The sequence below is a fragment of the Wyeomyia smithii genome, chromosome 1 (assembly GCF_029784165.1).
Source record: "Wyeomyia smithii strain HCP4-BCI-WySm-NY-G18 chromosome 1, ASM2978416v1, whole genome shotgun sequence".
NCBI classification, from domain to species: domain Eukaryota; kingdom Metazoa; phylum Arthropoda; class Insecta; order Diptera; family Culicidae; genus Wyeomyia; species Wyeomyia smithii.
In genome coordinates, this window is record NC_073694.1 from 199,465,349 (window position 1) to 199,486,104 (window position 20,756).

General features: G+C 39.8%; 1 protein-coding gene across 3 annotated transcripts in view; it reads right to left on the reverse strand.

The window, feature by feature from the left end:
* LOC129718959 (uncharacterized) overlaps positions 1 to 19,251 on the reverse strand; it is a 389,511-nt gene extending 370,260 nt beyond the window's left edge. For 2 of the 3 annotated variants that reach the window (XR_008727097.1, XR_008727096.1), the window contains exon 1: positions 17,666 to 19,251. The gene's annotated coding sequence lies outside the window, so the exon portion shown is untranslated. The remainder of the gene's footprint in view (positions 1 to 17,665) is intronic. The other variant, XM_055670225.1, reaches the window with a different exon arrangement.
* Between the last annotated feature and the right edge of the window lie 1,505 nt (positions 19,252 to 20,756).

Below are 20,756 nucleotides of genomic sequence, written 5' to 3' on the forward strand. Positions count from 1 at the left end.
AGTTCGGATGTAAACGAAGTTTACGTTTATTTTATTTGCTAATGATCTCGAAGAATAGTTGGTGGAATTGTATCTCGAAGATACACGAGTCCCGGCATTATTTTTTAACGGTCATATCGTGATGAAACGTAGTACCGGTGACGTGGAAAAATGGCTGAAAACATGGTTCTTCTAGTGCTACCCCGCTTAGTAATTGATGGTTTTTTTGTTCCACGATCTCGACGGTGCGCGGCTTCATTCTTGCGCAAATCGGTCATAATCTAGTACTGCATTACGCTCGGCTGGCAGAGCCAGAGTAAGGGAACATTCCACTGCCTCGGTTCCCATGTAGCGTCGAAACTGGTTCCAGGCTGCCAAGCGAAGGAGTGTGGAGATTAATTAGCTCGTATGTGGCTGCAACTGGAGAGCGAAAAAGTCACGCTCTATTGAGTGGACCACCTTTTCGGTCGTTTTTCGGGTTGATTAAAAATTGTAAAAAAATGGTGTCTTGTTGTCGGGTGTTTTTTTTTTGTTCTACGCAGCAATGGATTGGAGAGTGACGGTTTTTTAGGGTTGGCAATCAAATGGATATAACATTTGCAACTGCAAAATTGATTCAAACCATTGGAAACTTTGTGTATTTCATCTACATAGAAAGAGACATCATTGTCGCCTGTTTTCAAATGTTGAGTCTCGAAGTCATCTTAAAATCCAAGATGGCGACTTCGAGACGAACACTTTTCTTGTGGGATTGTTGTTCGGCATTCTTACAACGTATTTCGCCCATGATGTCCTTTTCAGCTTCAGCGACTTTCTGGATACTTGGTTCACTGTAGAGTTGCGCCAGTACGTGGTTCATCCGTCACCTCCATACGACATCCTCACATACCAACACCACCGAAGATGGTTCTAAGCACACGTCGTTTGAAAACGGCCAGTGCTTGCGAATTCTCCTCGAGCGTTATCTGTGGTTCGTGCCCATAGAGAACTCACAAGCGTCTTGTACAAGGTGCACTAAGTACAAGGGCGACGTTTACCAGAGCTCAGAGATGTGAAGTCTGTAGTATGCACGACGTCTAGCTACAATACGTCTGCGGAATTCCCTGCTGCAGTTGTTGTCTGACGTTACCAATGATCCGAGGTACACATCACGTTCGTCAATCACCTCCGACTCATCTCCGTCGATTACTGCGTTACTACCTATGCGAACCCTATCGCGTTCGGTAGCCAGTTCTAACAGATTCTTGGTCTTCGACGTATTTACCTTCAATCCAGCCTTTTCCGCTTTAAGTTTCAACTTGGTGTATTGTTCAGCAACCGCCTGGAACGTCCTTCCGTCAAGGTCCACGTCGCTAGACTTACCCCATTTAATAGCGGAGGAGTAATTCAATGCATCCTTCGCTTGGTCAAGGGTATAATGATTGTTTAAGCGGGGTTACTGCATAGCCCTTCTTCTAAGCACCACCGAAAGGTGGTTTTAAGAACCGTTTGCATGCGACTAGATAGAGTTGCATCACATGTTCCCCGAACAACAAGTACTATGCGATAGTTTGGTTAGGAGAACCTCGACCACCAGTGACCATGGCAGAGGAGAGAGAACTCCTCCCTGAGGACACCTTTTCACTACCTCTACTGTGAGCTTGAAAGCATTGCCTGGATCCAGCTCATTGCAGTATTGCCGAATCATTGTAGAGCTTCCTTAAAACCTTCTTTTTTCTTGTTTGATAGCATCCTTAGCTTCACTTATCATGGGTATGTACTCCTCATTCGCTGTGCTGGTGAAGTCGTTCCTTCTGCCGTCTTGGCCTCCTGCCTCTGTGCCCTTGTAGTACTTCCACCTATCGATGACCACACGTTCATCTGTCAAAATTCCTCTATTCTTATTCCGACACATTTCGTCTTCCTGTTCATATTGCATCACGTTTTCAGGTCCGTGTTGCTAAATCGTTCAAAACTCCTCGTCTAACCAGCTGTTATATCAATTCCTCTTCACGAAGCCTTCCCCTGTGAAGTTAATAGCGGCTTTCACATTACTCCAGCAGTCCCCTAGAGAGGCTTCGATGAGCTCTCCTCCACCCGGCTAGGCTGCCTCAGGGCTTTGCACGTACTCAGTGACGACTTCCGAGAGTTTAAGTCGCTCCAGATCATATTCGGCCTTTTGACTTGGGCTTCCTCAGGGGATATAAAGTTGTACCGTTTTTCGTACAAATGCATATCCCCTGGGGAAGGCCAAGTCCAAAGGCCGAAACGTCGGGTATGAAACGTAGTAGCATTTTGATCCATCGTTAAGACTGAAAAAGCCGTATTCCTCTTGGAATTTCATGTTACAGTTTTTTCTAGCGATGATTTTTGGTTTGGACTATTGACGACGGTTTTGGAACATGTAAAGCAGATATTTTTGCTATTTGCAGCGATTTTCAAGTTTTCGTACAAATATATCTGAAGAAGCTTTTCAAAAAGTTTTATCTGTTTCGATTGATTTTTCGACTGTTTGCCTTCTATTAATTACCACGTTTTATAGATACCCATTTAATGCTTTTATATAGAATTCAATGAAATTTATGCATATTAGATTATTTATTGAAATTTATGCATATTAAAATGTTTTTTTTTTCTTTTTCAAATCACTTATCTATTAGCTTAAGAAGTAGTAAGCAGCACAATGATCGAAAAAACCTTACCTGCAAATAATTGAATTGAGGTATGTATACCAAAAGACAGGATCAATAAAGCTCCAACAACTGCGATGCTCTTTCAAAAGATCATTCGAATGGCCATGGAAATTCCAAAAAAAGGATAGCAGCTTTGCTGTTGATTGTTTTGAAACTCTGGAATTAATGATAAGAACTCATTTTTAGAATCAACACTTATATCTGCTGAAACACAGGACTCAGGTAAGGCAGGTCGTTTATGGGCAACAGATGCCTATCCTAAAATTTGCGTAATCCTCACGGCTGCTAGAGTTAAATGGGCTCTTTTCATTATTATTATTATTTTTTATTGAATCATCTGACAAGTTACTGTCTAAAAAGCAAAACAAAGCCTTGGTGCTACATTCCGATTTGGAACTCGACCTTTTGTTTATATAGGCAGACTTCGCAGCCAATTGTTTTAGTGTACAGGGCAATAACGGGGCTAGCGCTACGATCCTACTGACACTAACAGTCTCTCCCGAGCCGGAAATCGAACCTACGACGACTGGCTTGTTAGGCTAGTATCGTACCTCAAGACCAGTAGGGAAGTTTCCGTCTAAATAAATAAAAAATGAAATTACTTAAACTTAATGAATATTAAAAAGTCTGGCTGATAGCAGTTTCTGTTTATAAACATTCGTGTTATATCCACAATCTAACAGTTGACTAGTTTTGTTGAAGGTACCGATTGTTCTGGAGATTGGTTCAAAATAATCGAGAACAGAGCGATGGAACGGCGTTAAAACGTTTCATCTAATGATCTGCGTTGAATTAAACCAGGAGCATTAAGAGAAAACTTGCTTAAAAGAGCCGGGCAGTCGATTTCACCAAGAATAACTTTAGCAGCAACCATTGCCCGCAGATTTTTTCTTCTGCGTTCCAGAGAAGTCATTCTCAACGGATTACGATGGTGTTTTTAAGGAGGGAGATTCAGACTGTCTGTCCGAAGAAGTCTACGCTTTTGCAGCCTATCAATCCAAATTGTCTGGTATGGCACCAACACTACTGCTGACGATTCCACAATCATGTATGAGGTAATAAACATTAGTAAAATCTTTCGACACTTTCATAAAAAAATCCCAGCTGACGTCTTGCTCGGTCAATAAAAAGTCAATTTATCATCACGTAGTACCCGAAGGTCATTAATTTCATTGACACGTGCTAGAGGTGTACGTCCGATTGTATAAGTAGTTTTTTATGGGATTACTACATCTATGAAATGAAATTACGGCATATTTCTGGACACTAATAGTCATTAGGTATTTTTGACACCAATCCTCTAAAATATGCAGCAGTTCCAGCAGCTTTTGGCAGTCGGGAAATTTGTCAATGACCATAAAAATCGTTAGATCGTCAGCATATAACAGCTTACATTCTCTTCCAAGACGGGCTGCGACATCATTTATATACAAAACGAAAAGGAGCGGTCCAAAATTACTCCCTTGAGGAACGCCGGGGGTGTTTGTAAATCGTCGGGATCGAGTAGGATCCAAGTTTGACACTTAGGCTTCAATCTCTTAGGTACGATTGCAACCATTTAACCAGGTCTTCGGGGACACCCATTCAAGTCAATTTTATTAAATGCAGCTTTCAAGTTTGTGTATACAGCATCCACCGGCTTCCCGTTTCCAATATGAGCGGAACTGTGAAGTGAAACAAAGCAAGATAGTTGTCACAGAACGACCAGGATAGAAACCGTGTTGATCACTAGAGATAATGCTTTTTGTTTGAAACAGCAGGTGATCGCTTAGAATCAAATAATTTCGAGCAGGCGCTCAATAATGTTTATATGTTTCGGAGAAATATGCGAGTTTTTCCAAAGAGCTCGGAATTTGCCTCGTTGTAAAGCCCAATTAAATATTTTTGCTAGTGGATTGGCAAGCTCACTCATGCATTTTTTAAATACGACAACAGGGATACAAGCAGGTCCCAGGAGGATTGTAGCTTTTCAACCGTTTCGCCGCCTTTTGTAGTGCTTTCTTCGGCTATCTCAGAGACGTCCGCCGAAATAATGTTTATTGGGATATCGGAAGCGGCGAGTACCGCAGTAGCAAAACGTTAGAAAAATGATCGGCAAACAATTCACATTAAATCAATAGGTCCATGGTAGATTTATCATGTGCAAAAACCCTTGCTGGGATTACATCTTTATTCCTTTGCTTTATTCTGAAAAACTTTCGAAAACTCTTTGGGTTTCGCCGCAGATAGTTTTGCGCCTAACAAATCTGCTGGAAAGGCCGGAATTTTTCCAGCATTATTTAAACACGGAAAAAAGCTCTCATTTCCCACTTGCCTGAGCTCTTTTGAGCCAGTGTTACCAGGAGTTTCTTACCAAAATCCTGGAGAAAGGTTCGAGTTGTCTTTATTCCAAAAGTGGGAAAAAGACAAAACGACTCTCATGGCCTCAAGTCTTTCCTCTGTTCTTTCAAAGACTATGGAAAAGTTTTTTTTATCTAGTCAACAAGCTAAGTGAAATTTCAACTGAGTAAAAACTAATTTGCTTACCAAGCAGGTGAGTGTACAATAACGTGTAGCGCCGTTAGTAAAATCGAGAAATCGCTCCAAGTCAAAGAAATAGCTCTGGTTGCTTTTCTTCACAATAGAGGAGCATTGGATAATGAATTCCATAGCTCAATGCGCTTCGCGATGGAAGCAAAGGGATAATTGTATTATCGAAAGAAGAATTGTGATGCTAAAAAGCTGAATTGGAACTCCCATCTAGGTAAGAATATCAGTATATAGTGAAGTTTCAATGAAGTAAAAACCAATTTACTTACCAAACAAGTAAATTTACAATACAATCACTAGTTAGTAAAATCTAGAAATCGTTTCTAGTCAAAAAAACAGCTCTGGTTGCTTTTCTTCATATTAAAGGAGCATTGTATAATGCATCCCATAGCTCAATGCGCTTCGCGGAGGAAGCAAAGCGATAACTGTATTATTGAATGGAGAATTGCGTTGCTAGACAACTGAATTGGAACTCACATCTAGATAAGGGTACAAGCGCATTGTGGGTTTGTATTAAAGCGGTCGGCAAAACGGGGGGACTCCGAGCATTTTTTTAGATGGTGACCTGGTTGGACATTCAAAGATCCTAAAAAAAATCAGACTAACCTCCGATTTCAAAACGTTAGAAGAGGGAATGACAACGGATACAAGCCCTGACATCCCCTCAAAAGTAATTAAATCAAGTCGCTATTTATGGGGATCAGGAGGGAGGAGTCTGCGTCCTGGTTGATCCACCGATGGATCAAAAATGGGTGAAAATACTGAAGCCGGGGTGTTTGATCTGAAGCTACTCTATACTATGTGCCCTGCAATTGAGGCATTGAAGGAAATGAAAAAAAAAACGACAGCTTAAATTTAGTTGGTTCGGAACTCTTTGAGGACTGAATTTATAAATTGGAAATGACCATGATAGAATCAAGCTGAAACGCCGCGGATACGGCCAGACAAGCCAAAAGATGTTCCAAAACAAGTGCAGGAAAGGCCCTTCGTAATCTTAATAAAGAAAGTGCAATACGAAGAGCAAACGTGCATACGATCATCACGAAATCTCACATGTTTCTTGGTTCTGCGGACGAATTCGATACCATCGGTATCGACCATAGCCGGCAGGGAACGTGGGAGTTCCGAAGGTATAGAGGCTGAAGTGGAGATTGATGGGGAACGTTTTGAAGTGGACGAGTTGCAGCTGAGAACAGGGAAGGCCTGTGAGAACAGGGACTACGTAATTAGTCAAGGTTCCGTAGTTTGCAAATTCACACAAAAATTAGCGCTATGTAGGACGCTGATCCCTCCGGTTGTCCTTCACGGACATGGAGCACGGATTCTAAACGAAGCTGATCGGCGATTGCACGATGTTTTTGGGCGTTAAGTTCTGCGATCGATACTTGGCAGATGGAGTATGGATATAGTGAAGGTAATACAGCGGGGCAGGCTTCAGTGGGCTGAACATGTGGTGGAAAAAGTTGCACGATCTGCTGGTGTACGGGGTGACTGGAGAACTGCTGCCCAAGACAAAAGAAACTGAACACATCTAATTCGTTCAGACAAACAAACAAAAACATGACTATTGGATCAGTAGCTGGAAACCACCAGAAATATTTGATATGCGATTGCAGAAGTAAAGTTAGATCTTACGAATTTTTTTTTAACTGAAAAATTCGTTTTCTCCAAGACATTTTAACAATTTCAATAACATTCTCACAGTAGATCTTTACATTGTCTACTGATAGGTGTTGTTACAAACTTTCCAAAATAGTTTACTTTTGAGACATTGAAATAGTCTAGGCTCATTGAATCAGGATATCATGACAGACGGTCGGTGTCTACTCATGACGTCTGTGCTAGGTATGCTCGCACGTGATTGGTTCATTGTTCATAAATAATCGACCCTGAACCTTTTCATCCATTTTCGCTGCTGAGTAATGAAGTAATATAGATAACTGACAGGTCACAAAATTATCCATCATTTCATCTATTCAACGACGTATTGAATATTGTAATCCATCGTCCACCGTCACACCAAAACGGTTTTTCGTAGACTTTATCCCGATATAGTGCGCTAAGATGAAGTCGTACGTAAAAAAACTGAATTCGATGATCATATTACTTTATCAATATTTCACGGATAGAATAATTCATATTCTGCTAGCTCTTAAAACAGCCGTTCGAAGAAAGCAACTTTTTCATCTGAAAACGCATACCGTCATGATGAGAAGTAAGACACCAACTGCTTTTTCTCGGTAAAGTAAATTTGGAACAAGTCGGTGTTAGGGCAAAAAAGTTCTGTTATGATCGTTTAAAAAGAAACTCTGACAAAATATTAGAATGCGCTCGAGTTGCTGCTTGGCTGCTTGGTCGATAAGAGTGGACAATTTTTTTCGCTTATAATCAATGAGTAGAATCGAAAAAGCCAAATCGATAAAATTAATTATACAACAATATAAATCCGAAATAAATGCAAAATTAATCAATAAACTGCCCGCTAACAGAGCAAAAATTTGCCGTTTATCGAGCTGATCCCTAAGCGAGAAAACAAATACCATTAATTATTGAATAACTTCAACACTAGTACTGAGTGTTTCCAGCCTACAGCTGGAGGCCTATTGCAAGCACTCCGAAGCGAAGTCAGGCACGGGACGTCGGTCGGCCCGTGATCAAACGCGCCCCGCAACGTAAGTAGGTCGGCCCCGAAACCGCCCGCAGCAGTCCACCGGCATCCAGAGCCAGCTGTGTGACATTTTCGCTGCTGGAGGTGCCTTTCCCACCGGAGTACTGCCAAGCCAGATCTCGCAGCAGGTGGTCAAAGCAATTTTTCAATGCAATCCGCAGTGTTCGCAAAACTAACGGAACCGAACTAAATCAAGGCACAGCAAAACAGTATTGAAATCAACCAAAGTCACCGCTTGTGGAACAAAATATGAACCATGAATTATACTATTTTATAGCTACTAGTCACAATGTAATAAAAATGCAATGTAAATTCCTTCGACGGTAACTGTAATTTCTCAGCAAGCAACGATAACTAAATTATTGCTTTTGTCAGTGCACTATTCAGTTCAGGTTTTTTTTCCAAAGTGCAGCTAGGAATCGAAATCAGGTGACTATTCATGTCGCTGTGCAGTGTTTACCCCCAGCAATCGATAGTGGCCACATAAAACCACGTCCTGATTTACTGCACCGACAGGATTTTTATGACAACCGCAAAAAAAAACAATAGAATCGCATCGATCCTACAATATCGGTTGTTTATTCTCCTGTGCCGCTAGTGTGCCCATGTTTATGTCATTCGGTGGTATTTGGGTTGGTCAACCTCCTTCTTCCACCCCACCTGACAAAGCCAACGCGCACCCGAGTGCTAGCTTCGAAGCCTGGCATGATGAAAAATTTAGCAGCAGACGGCGGAACACATCCCGAACCCATTCATTTCGATACACGAGCAAGCGCAGCCCTCGGTGTAGGTATGGTAAGTATATAATTATCTCTGTTTTTGTTTACTTCCCTGCTCAAGCATCGAGAAAAGCTCGCATCATCAGAGACACAGCAGCAGCAGCAGCAGCATTCACGAAGCTCCCCAACCAGGAATGAACGATGAAGGAGTAGCAAAAAAAAAACTGCCCGGCTTCACGGTGAAACTGGTTTTCGATTTATCGCACGTGCACATGGGTCAAACGATTAAGCGAAAAAATTCGGTACATTTAGGGTGCCAGGCTGCAACATTCGGTATTTACTGTAGAAAGTGATCGAAACAACCGAAACAAAACAAAAAAAAACGGTCAGTTTCAGTTCATCGATCGAGCTCAAACAGCAAAGCTTAAATATCTCGGCAAAAAACAGTGCTTTCGTAAGCTGTGACTACTGCATAGACAGATGAAGAGGTTGAAACTATGTTTTTTTGCAATATATATTTTCTACGAGGTAATTGGAATGAGCGAAACTTGCCAAATCGATTGAATTCACAATAAATGAATTAGCAAACGGGCAAAGCGAGCTGGTGTAAAATAATTAAATCGAAAGTAAACGTGGCTTGATGAAATTTGGGTTTCCAAATTTTTTGTCAAATAGGATAATTAAGTTTTTGTAACGACGAGCGCAGTAGAAACAAGATTTTAGTTGATTTACATGGTTTATTCTAGGGGATGTTATTTCGTATGAGACATTAGTTTAGGGTAATAATATTACGCAATAAATCCTCATAAAACATGAACACTAAATAATGACAATATCTTGATTATCATGGTCAGAAACATCCAATTCCGAAAGATAGATGCTTTCCACTTGAACTTATCTCAACTTAGTTCATAGAGATTGCAAAAATAGTTTATTTTTCACTAAGGGAGCTTATCGATTCCTAGTTTGTACTTTCACAAGTTAAAAAGGGTTTTGGAAGATACATAAATCTAGGTAAAGGAATCTGGAAACACACGATTTCGTGAATTACAGTGCTATTCAAATATGCAGCCATATTTACATGTTTTACCACAACTACGAATCGCTAATATTTTCTCCCGGATTCACACATCTTTTTCACTCGAAATTGTTCACTGACCCAATTCCTTCTGCGGTGCAGTAAATCTCAGATCCGCCTGGGAAAAAGCTGTTAGAAATCCTCCAAGGCACATGTGTGCCCTCTCCTCGTTCATCATTTTATCCAGAATGGAAGTAAAAAAAATGAAAAATTCCACTGCGGCTTCCGGATGCGGGTTCATTTTTATTCACCTTATATTACGTCTGCTTTACGACAGGTATGCTTCACACGAGCGGTGTATACTTCCCACCTGCGTCGAGGCAGCGGAACTATTTTCATAAAATGCTACAACCGCAATCTTCATTTTCAGGATCAAACTGGGAAACAGTTTGTGATCCGCTTTACAGCCTTGCTCCGGGGACCAAAATTCCAAAATCTTTTTCAAGCTGTGGAACAAAAAAGTAGGAATCGATATTTTCCTTGGTCTACCTTGATCAACTAACTGATCAACTGACCTTGATCAACTAACTTGATTTTTAGTCTTATATGGAGTTTCTCCTTTGATCGTTTCCGTCATTTGAGCTCATAGCGTTTTTTCCGGATTTTTAAAATACATTCTCCGGTGGTTCTGAGCTTAATATCAAGTCAGTAACTAAATTTGGTATTATTTTTCAACCATTTGCTCTTTCGATGATTTGGAGCTTAATTTGAAATTATTTTTTGTACAAGTCTTTTCTGACCTTCAGAAGTGTTTACTAACGATTCTGGACTCCATTTTGAAGCATTCTCTCGATTCTCCCTCCCTAATATTCAAAAGTGACTTGGAAACTGCATTCGATCGTGTCGATCACAGCATATTATGCTCCAAGCACAATAAACTAGGTGCTTTAACTGAGATGGTAGCATGGATCTTCGTGATCGCGAAATTGCCAATAAATTGGGTACGTTGCAATCTATCCGTGACAATTCCGGAGTACCTCAAGGCAGTGTTTCAGGACCTCTACTATTTTCTTTATTCATTAGTAATATGACCATAAGCCTTCTAGAACGAGCCTATTGCACGCAGACGATAAGAAAATCTACAAGCTAATTCAAACTCATGATGACTGCTGGACTACAGTCTGAATGGTAAAGACTTAGTTTTTATCTATCAAGAATTTTTTAAATATTCGTTTATAACAAGTTATTTAATAGAAAAATTATTGTATGTTCGTATTTTTTCCATTTGCTCGGTTTTGCTGGCGCTTTGAAAACTTCCACGCACTTTTTCAAGGTGACTTTTCCCAGCCACCACTTCATCAAGACCCTCAAGAATTTGGGGGAGAGTTGAGAAAATTTTGTCCGATGAATTATTTGTGATTTGCAATGGAATTCTTCCAAGCACCATTTATCCGCCGCTAATAGAATATAAGCAAATATGCAAACGTCATCATAAAACGTCGGAGCGATTACTCGCTGCATCAGCATGGAAAACGACCGCACCGATTCGAGCGATAAACTGGTCGCGTAGTGCGATCCAGTACATTCGCAACGTTTGACACGTGATAATTCAAATCGTTGACTCTCCTTATGAATTCATCGAGATTTTTGTTACACAAAAATTCAAATATATTACAGGAAATAACAATGGTAAATTTTAAAAGGCCCTAATTGAAACAAGATACGATCGGAAATCTAGCAGTGCACTCGTGACGATTGTCAATTTATTTCAATGAACTTCTCAAAAAATCACGAACGATGAAAACCTGGTCGAAAATTAGGCCACTGAGCCTTGTTGACATTTTTTAATGCTCATCGCAAAAGCAATACCTTCAGTTCAGGATATTTAATCAATACTCCAAATACTTCAAATGCATGAAACATTAAAAATGCTAAGTATGAAACCATTGAAGATTTATTGAAGAAAATATCTTCCGCTATCTAATAATTTAATTTATAGCTAAGCTCGCAGCCCCGAACCTTTTTGTTTTCCAGACAAAATTGAATACCCTGACAATTACAGGTTTTTCCCAAACGCTTGCCACCCTAAGCAAACAGCCCCAAACCACTACCTTGGGGTACTCCTAGTTCAACATTCATTGCATCTTATTCCATTTCTCTAGATTTTGCCGTTTGACGTCTCTTTGACAAAGAGCACTTGCGTTACTTCAATGCAGAAACTGTTATTACTAGTTTAATATAAAATCTTAAGCAAATAACTCAAAAAAAAAAAACTACTCATCCTCCACAGAATCTTTTTTATACGCTCTATAGTAGACTCTGGCAGTAGGCTATCGTCAGCAGCAGGCTGACGTCGGCACGTGTGCGTACTAAGCAGACATTAGTAAAAGTTTGCATTTCAAGTGTTTTTTCGTTGATTTTTTTTTTGTTGAAACTAGTGTATTTGGTGTGAGTGGTTGCTGCACGCTGTAGAGGCACTCGACTATGCAACAATTTCAATGGATTCAGTAAGATAAGTACTAATTATCGTTCCGATTTTGTTATGTGTTGATATTCGACTTCACACCCAGTAAAAAATATTTGACGCACTAAAAGTGTGGATTGCAATTTTTTATTTTGCTGCTGTTTTTTTATCTTCGTCATACATTCTTTATGCGTTTGCTCGTGAAAGTTGGTGACATTTCCCGTACATACACTGGCAAACGTGTATAGACGAACTGGTTGGATACGCGGTGTTTGCAGACGTTGATGTTTCACGTGCGTTATTCCAGCGGTTCCACGTTAGAGTTTTATTCATGAATTGAGTTCTGAAACGTTTCAAAGAGTGGTCTATGGCCGTGTGGGGTCGTCTTTATTTCGCTCGACCTGTGACTCGTTGCATCTCGGTGCTCCGATTATTCCACTTTTTGCCGATAACGTTCGTAGTTGAAGTGGTTGCGTGAACGTGTGAATGATCTGTTTGGATGACTTTATGCGGTGAATGGTTGTAGGAAGGAGCGACACGGCCGTGCAAACGCTGCAATGCTGTTGTAATTACTTAATCAATTCATGTTTTCAGCCGCAGGAAGCAGCACAGCAACAAAAATTGATATGTCATGAATTAGTCACATAAAAGTTTATCACTTTTGTATTTGGGAACACAATACAACGACCACTTTCCATATATTTTTTGAGTATATTTTTATTTTCATTATTTTTGCGTTTTCTCCGTTGAAAATCTAAAAACTTATACGTTTTCCTGAAATCCATCCATGCCCCAGTCTAGTCCCGTTCCCCTCCGTCTACACCCAACAAAACGACAAGAACACGTTTGAACCTTAAGCACAAAACCAGCAACCAGACCCCGCACAATAGAACCAGGACCCAAGGACTACGAGCCTCTGTCCCAACTCACGACATCGTGGCTCAGCAGAACGAATCCATACATGCCATTCGACGATTATCAGACGACCATTGAACAACAAAACACTGATTGGAAATCCCATGCTAGTTTTAAGTTAGACTTAATTTCAGCTCGTAGTCGGCAGCGAGGATAAAAAATTTGCTTTAGTTTTTAAGTCATCAGATATAATTGGCGCCGTTAAACATTAAATTGTATTTGTGCCGTGTCAAATAAATGTTATGTGAAGAAAAAAAAAAAAAAAAAAGAAGCGATTATCGATATTAGCGCTAAACTTTTGGACGACAATACCAGTGGTTCAACGGACTACATGTATGAGCAGATACATGCCAAATGTTCCATCTATTTATTTATTTTTTTATTTCGTCAATCAAATGTAGGCTATTTTATTACCGTTGTTAATTATAATGCAGAGCTGGTAGCAGCTGAGTAACTCAAAAATAGGAACTTTATAGACCAAGTGCTTTATAAAGAGACCAAAAAAACAAGACAAAAATGAACCAGCTGTAAATTTTAGGATATAAAAGGATTGTATTTGAAAAGGTAATAAAAAAGCAGAAAAAAATAACGGAGAACGATTGCTCTCAACTAACGAATTCCAAACGATAATTTAGACGAGAAATGGAAAGATATCATTTCATCAGGTGACAAAAAAACCTAGGAAACCTTACAAAAATACTAGTTGCTTTAAAATAGAGACCAAGTTTCTGAAAAACTAGACCTGCTACCAGCCCAGATAATGTTTACAACGTCTTTCATACGTGATATATACTGTTTGTAGCGAATTTCAAACAGTTTTTTATTCATTTTTTTAAAAGTGTTATGTCAAAAATTTAATACGCATCGTGCAATTTACGGGACCATTTTTTGCATAATTTGTTCTGTTCTGTTTTTTTGGAAAAAAAATTTCTTATTCTAAGATAACGTGAGGGTGTTAACATTCGCGAACCTGATCCCTGCAGAGCAGAAAAAAATCAAAATTCTTGCACCTGTAACTCCGCAAGATCTCAACCGAATAACAACCGGGAACATTTCGAAATTTTTCGTAGTTTCGAAATTATTGAGAGGAACCGTAGGGTAAGTACCCTCCTAGGGACACAGGCTATATCAAACTTTAAGTTTTTGCAAAACAACACTGTTGGCGATCGGTATTTGGTCACTTGGCAACCATTGTGGTCAATATACAAAAGTCAAAAAGTCAAAAGTCTTGTTTCACAAAAGTTTGAAGTTTGATATGTCGCAAGCAAGGTTTTGGTACCAAAACTTAATCTTAGGCTGTGTGTCCTTGGAAGGGTACTTACCCCACGGTTCTCCTTAATAAAGCTGGAACTGCGAAAGATTTCGAAATGTCCCTTACTATTTCTATGATCTATGAAACTATGATAAATTTGTAATCTTTTAAAAAAGTTGGATCAAATTCGAATGAGAGCTTGCGGAATGGCAGGTAAAAGAATTTTCATTTCTTCGGCTCTGGAGGGATCAGGTACGCAAGTATTAAAAGGCTATGTTGTGATAGTAATGCAGCTGAGTCTATACGATTTGTAATAATCCCATGGAATAGCTCTTCAATTTGAGTTGCGAAGCGCGTATAACAGAAATCGTTTTGGGACAGATTCTACGCGTCTTTTGTGTAGGGCAGCACAATGATTCCATGTGAAATAACCAAGTACAATAGTTTGATAGCGTACGAGCCTTGAAAATTGTGACTGAATCGTTTAATAAAGCCCATCATACTATTTGCGTTACTTATGATGGAGTTGAAATGTTTTGCAAAGATAAGGTTGGAATCTAGGATCACTCCTAAGTCGCTAGCGATCATGAATTTTTATACAGTACGATTTCCTAGAGATGTTACATTATGTGATGTTCCAATTTTTCGGCTTACTGTTATTGCATTACATTTCTTGGCATTAAGTTTAAGAAGGCTTATATTGCATACAAAATGAAAAGAAGTGGACTCAAATGCGCACCCCAGATGTGATTGGAATTAGTTTTGAGAATTTGTTGTGGAAGTGTACTATCTTTTAGTAATTTGTTATATATGACTGAAGTCAAATGCTTTACCAAAGTCACTCCGAAGGACTTTTACGTGCCTACCATTATCCATTTGCGCTAAGAAAAAATGTTAGGGGCCATCCACATACCACGTGGACAGATTTTAAAAGATTTTGAGGTCGATATCTTCTACCGGTTTTGAGTAATGGAGGAAAGCAACCCGCGTAAAAAGCGACCTCACTGTATACGACATACAGTTGTCGCTGCCGTTGAAAGCTTTTTTGTTTTATTATTCAGGGGGTAGTTGTAGTAGCATATTCCTGAGACGAGAAAATATCGAATTTTAATTCTAGTCAGGACTCACACCTTTGGGCAATTACCATGCGTTTCAACCGTTCCCTACAGTTCTAAGGCCCATTCCCGATCTTCAGGCATCATTCCGGTTTCTAAAATACCCAACAGTCGAATACAGTTGCGTAATTAGTTACCAAAATATTATTATTTTTATCGAAACAAAAAATTGTTCTTTATTATTATCAGGCTGTAATTTATTACAAGAGTTAAAACGTATGTGCTAATAGATTTTAACATATAATAGATTTTGTATGAGAAAGACCAGATCACACCCCTTGGTGTATTAATTTACGTAAAACACACGGAGGCTTGTCAACTACAAATATCTGCTAATTGATCAACATTTGCATTTCGCTGCAAATCTGCACATATAGTATCCCTGCTGTTTACATACTGTTTCACCTAGAAATACTCAGAGGAAGAGATTCGCGGTAAAAAAAATCGCCAATTCGGCAACTGGGTTTCATATGTCAGAGGTGCCAGATCTCTTCTCAAAGCGCAATGTTGACTAACATTCGACTTGTATAATCGGTGGTGACGGCGAAAGTCCTTAAGAATAGTGAAGTGCTTCGCAAAAACTGTTATGGTGATATATTTTATGCTTATGTTTAATTTTATACACCTTCACTTATTTTATTACCTATACACAAGGTATGTTGAACTCCGGGTAAAAATCACTCATTCATTGGCGATAGAACAAAAAATCGTATAGAAATGAACACGTTCTTTTTTGTACCTGATTGCAATACCTCTCAATGTGGTGTTACCTTTCTTGTTCGTTTGGCTTCAATTTTGACGGTTCGTTTGGCTCACCGCATATCTCTCCCTCTGAGTATCTCTAGTTTGACCATACTCATCGCTACACGAAAGCTTTCTGAGAAAAAACATCTTGATGGTCTACCAGCGCCGCGTACGGTCGGTGTTAACAACAAGAGGTAAACAATGTTCAAAAATTTAAATAATAGTTTTTTAATTATTTTATCATGAAGTATGCCTACAAAAACTACATTTTCGTGAACCACAAATTAAGAGCTTTCGATTGATGTATATATCATCGTTGTCCGATTCATTTGAAGCGAAATCATTTTCAGAGATGGCTTGACTCAGTTTTCTGAAAATTTCTCAGAAATTACTCAACCACAAATTACCACAAATTGGATTTCGAAACCACAATTTACCCACTAAATATTGGTGCTAAAAGAATTAAAAAAAAAATACTTTGTCAAGCCATCTTGAAATGAGCTTTATTTAGTCAAGTTTTATCTTCAAACTAAATTATTTTTTAGTATATATTTTTTACAAGGTATTTTTAGTATGTTACACTTCATTCTCAGACAGTTTTTTCTATACAAACTACAGTTCCTGAGCTACGACGCTTGAAATGTGAATGTGAATGCCAATAACTAGAAAAATACATTCAAGCCAATAATGGTCGGTGTTCAGATCGCTTGGCATGGCTTTGCTCATACGCCTTTTGCTCGTTGCAGCCTAGTTAAAACAAAACATAAAAACACAAATGTTTTTCAGTTCGCGTCTTACTGTTGACTTGTGCAGGTGTGTGCGGCTCTAATAGAAAATTCTGCTTGTTATCCTCCATAACATCGGCATTACCATCCCATACCAGTGATATATTTCGAGAATCATGAACGAAAGTGTTAGTAGTCAGTATTCTGTTTTGACAAATAAAAAAGTTGATATGTTGTAAGCACACCTATCATAATGTTACCAATTTTAAACTCGGCTGAAACAGAAACTTACAAGAGTACTCTAAACATATTCCAATTATAGATGCTACAAACTTCAACGTGTAACCCTGCCTAACATCGTTGGACTCACACCCTCCTTGCTCAGATTCAGGATCATGTTGGTACACACAATTTTCTAGTTTACCACGACGCGCGACTTTCAATGAACAAATAACATATAAATGATATTCGAACGTAAACAAACGTATCCAATTTCAGGTTCCTCTTCGTCCCACTTGCCGTCACGACGGTGAAAGAAGGAGAAAACGTAAACCAAAATCCCTTGATTTAACAAAATTCCTAGGAAACCTCAGCAGCTTGAAATCCATCATCCCTATTCGTTCCCTAGCGGTGTCAGAAAACAGCTGATTAAAGGCACGCACAACTGTCATCGATCAGAACTCGCACAGTAACACATCATCAGCTAATGCATCGCGATGGTTACAACAATCATTAGATTAAGGTTTTTGAAGCCCAACGCAAGTGTATTCATGAGTAATTAATCCTCCACACAAACAACTGATTATACAGTAATAATCCCCAAATTTAATTCCAGGAAAATAGCATTTGTAGACATAATCCTTACTTATTGATTAGACGGTGGCGGGGGCTCCTTGCTTCCACCTAGGCAGCTTTGTCACTCAGCCGGATTGTCCTTTCTCGAGTTTCCTTCCGCAAGCACGAAGGTAAAATCTTTTCTTTCTTCCCCGCAGACTGGCAGGTTTGCTAAACAAACACAAAATATCGATTCACTTTCACGTACACCTTCTTCTTTTACTTCTTCTTCTCTTCTCTTCTGCATGCGAGATTTGTTGCGCCTTCTATACGTGATCCTGCCACACCGGTTTCGTGGTAATCCTTAATCGCTTTAAAACATCATTCGCTCACTTTTCGCCTGCATGCTTTTTTTTCCTTTTCTGCCGTGGGAAAGACGAATTACGTTCCCTGCGCCAAACAGACAGACCTGACGGCAGGACGAACCGTAATCGGAATCACTTTAATTTACCTCTTTTTTTTCTTTCTTATTTTCTTATTAGTGCAACCCGAACTTCTCTCACTTTCGAGGCGGTTTAGTGAGGCCCCAAAACAACGCCCGAGATGGGGACAAAAAAAAACAACGGGGGAAAACTTATGAACCAAATCAAGCAATAACACAAAATAAATAAAAGCCACAGCCCCTCACGACCGGATTGAAGGAACGAAAGGAACAAAATACAGATCTTCTTTTCACTTCTACTACGACACACTCGACATTTCGCCTTTCACATTTCACCTCTCCACTCGAGATATCAGAACTGTCGACTTTTTCGATTAAATTCAAACTTTGACGCAGCCTGCGTGTGCAATTACCGTGCAACTAGTCAAAACAATAACAAAGGAACCGCGAAACTGGTTTGTAGGCTGTTGTCCGTGTTGTCAGGGGATGGCAAACCGCGTCGTATTCGATTGCTCTTGGATTGGGTCAACATCACTTCCAACTATCACAACCACAACAAAAAGGGGAATAAATCTTTTTCTTCCCAATCTACGAGAACAGGTCGCGCCAAAAGTTCACCGAATCCGTGCAATCCAATTCACTACCAACCGCAGTACAGGTCTACTCGATAACTGTAAATTCAGCAGCTTTCTACTCACTCCCAAGTCTATTTGGAACTATCAAAACAAGAATTCGTGCATTTTTTCCTCTTTAGCAAGCAACGCCGTCACACCAATACTACGCAGCTATTCTTCTGCAGGCTTCACCAGTAAACTAACAACAGTCGACCGAAGCTGGACCGCAACGACACGGCGGGAGCAGTGAGAATATACAAACAAAAAACCTACAAATCCACTTGGATGCTGCGAAGCCTCTTCAACAACCTAGCCAGGCAACCAGCTGAACGACCACAACCAAAAGAACACCTTTTCCAACCAACCGTCCGTTCGTCTGCACAAAAAAGCAGAGTCTTCACACTTCACTCTCTGGTCCGAATTTCAAGCCCACATCGCGCGCGAGGACCAACCGAACAAGTTCATCTTCCACGAACGAAGCGCTGACGTAAACTGAAACCAACCGCGTTCTCGGCTGTTCTGCTGTTCGTGTGGCTCACACGGTTCGGCCGGCCAGAAAGCAAGCAAGGAAGAGCCTTTCGCAACAAATGCGAACCAAGTTCCACACCGCGCGAAAGCTACCTCTCGGGCTCCAGCAGACGGCACTGTCTCGCTCCGTTCACTCGTGCAGTCGTTGCCGGCCGCGGGGATCCCTATCGAAGAAACGACGGTAACTCACCCCGACGCACGCTCTCTATCTCGCTCTGTCTGCGTATCTCATGCTCGCGCACTGCGCTGGCGCATGAAGCAAGAGAAGCACTCTTCAGCAGGCCATGAACATCAACAGCAAATACGCTCGCGTGAACCTGAGCTGAAGCTGAATAGAGCCGTGTGTAGAGGCAAGAACCGGTTTTGGTCCAACACGAATAGGTGCGCTCTTTTGAATTTTTGCACTCTTTCCCTGTGCTTTTGCTCGGGCAATCTTTAGGGAACTGCCAGAGTTGCCAAGTGGGAATATTTCGTTAGGTTTCTTTCTAGGGTATTTGATCCTGGTTCGGGCTATTTCGAAAAATCCCGAATGATCATACTAGATTCAGTTACTTGAGATTAGAATGTTTGCATGATATGCTTAAATTACGTGCAATTAAAAGAGTTTTTAATTTGATTATGGTTACTCATAGGCGACCTGATTTTCCGATATTATGTTAAAGTTCAAACAAACTTCAAACCACTAATATACAAGCAAGAACAGATTTAAATTCTCAGACATGAATCTGTTTCTGTATCAATTTTCAATTGAAAAGATAGCCAAAGTAATTTTTTTAAACAAACATGTGACTGTATTTTCTTATCCTGCTTTGAACTAACGATGATCTTGAAGCGCAAGCTTCCTCAAATCACCGCTAGAAGTGCTACGCATGGTTTATATTTCGATCAAAGTAAATTCAATATTACCGAGCAAGTTTTTATGCAATGTAGGACGAATGGGGCTAATTCTGTATTCCGAATTGGCTCAAATGATGATCTAAATGCTGTTGTACGTTCCGTTACTGTTGTACGGACCTACACTTTAAAAAAAGCGTCACGTTTACTTCAAGGGGTTTTGCATTTGACTGTGTAACCGATCACTACGAATTGAAGTGATTTCGAATTGGTTTCCAGGCGATTTACATTTTGCAGTCAGGTGATCCTCGGTTAATACCTTTTTGAAAGAAATTACTTTCGAATTGCAATACATATCACTTGAATTCACCCCACTGTTTTAATCCATTGAACTCGTAACGTTTTGCACGCTATAAATGTTAAAACAAAACGAAGATGGCAAATCAAGCTAACACGCGACAAACGTCATACCTATTCTAAAAAGTATGTGATAATTGCACATGTTCTTTGAAATAATGAATAATTTGTTTTCAGCACACGGAACCGATGCTACGGGTATGACAGAAACGGAAGAGTTATCTTTTAATCAATTAGACACACCAGAGTCTCAATTTGCGAAAACTAAAAGTGTTTCAACATAATTCAATTCCTGCTTTAAAAGTTGTTTAAACAAATCTTTATTTTCCGAAAACACTTTCATCTATAATCAATTGTAGTAACCATCAATAAAATTATCATGCTGTAGCGAATCGATATCAATTTAT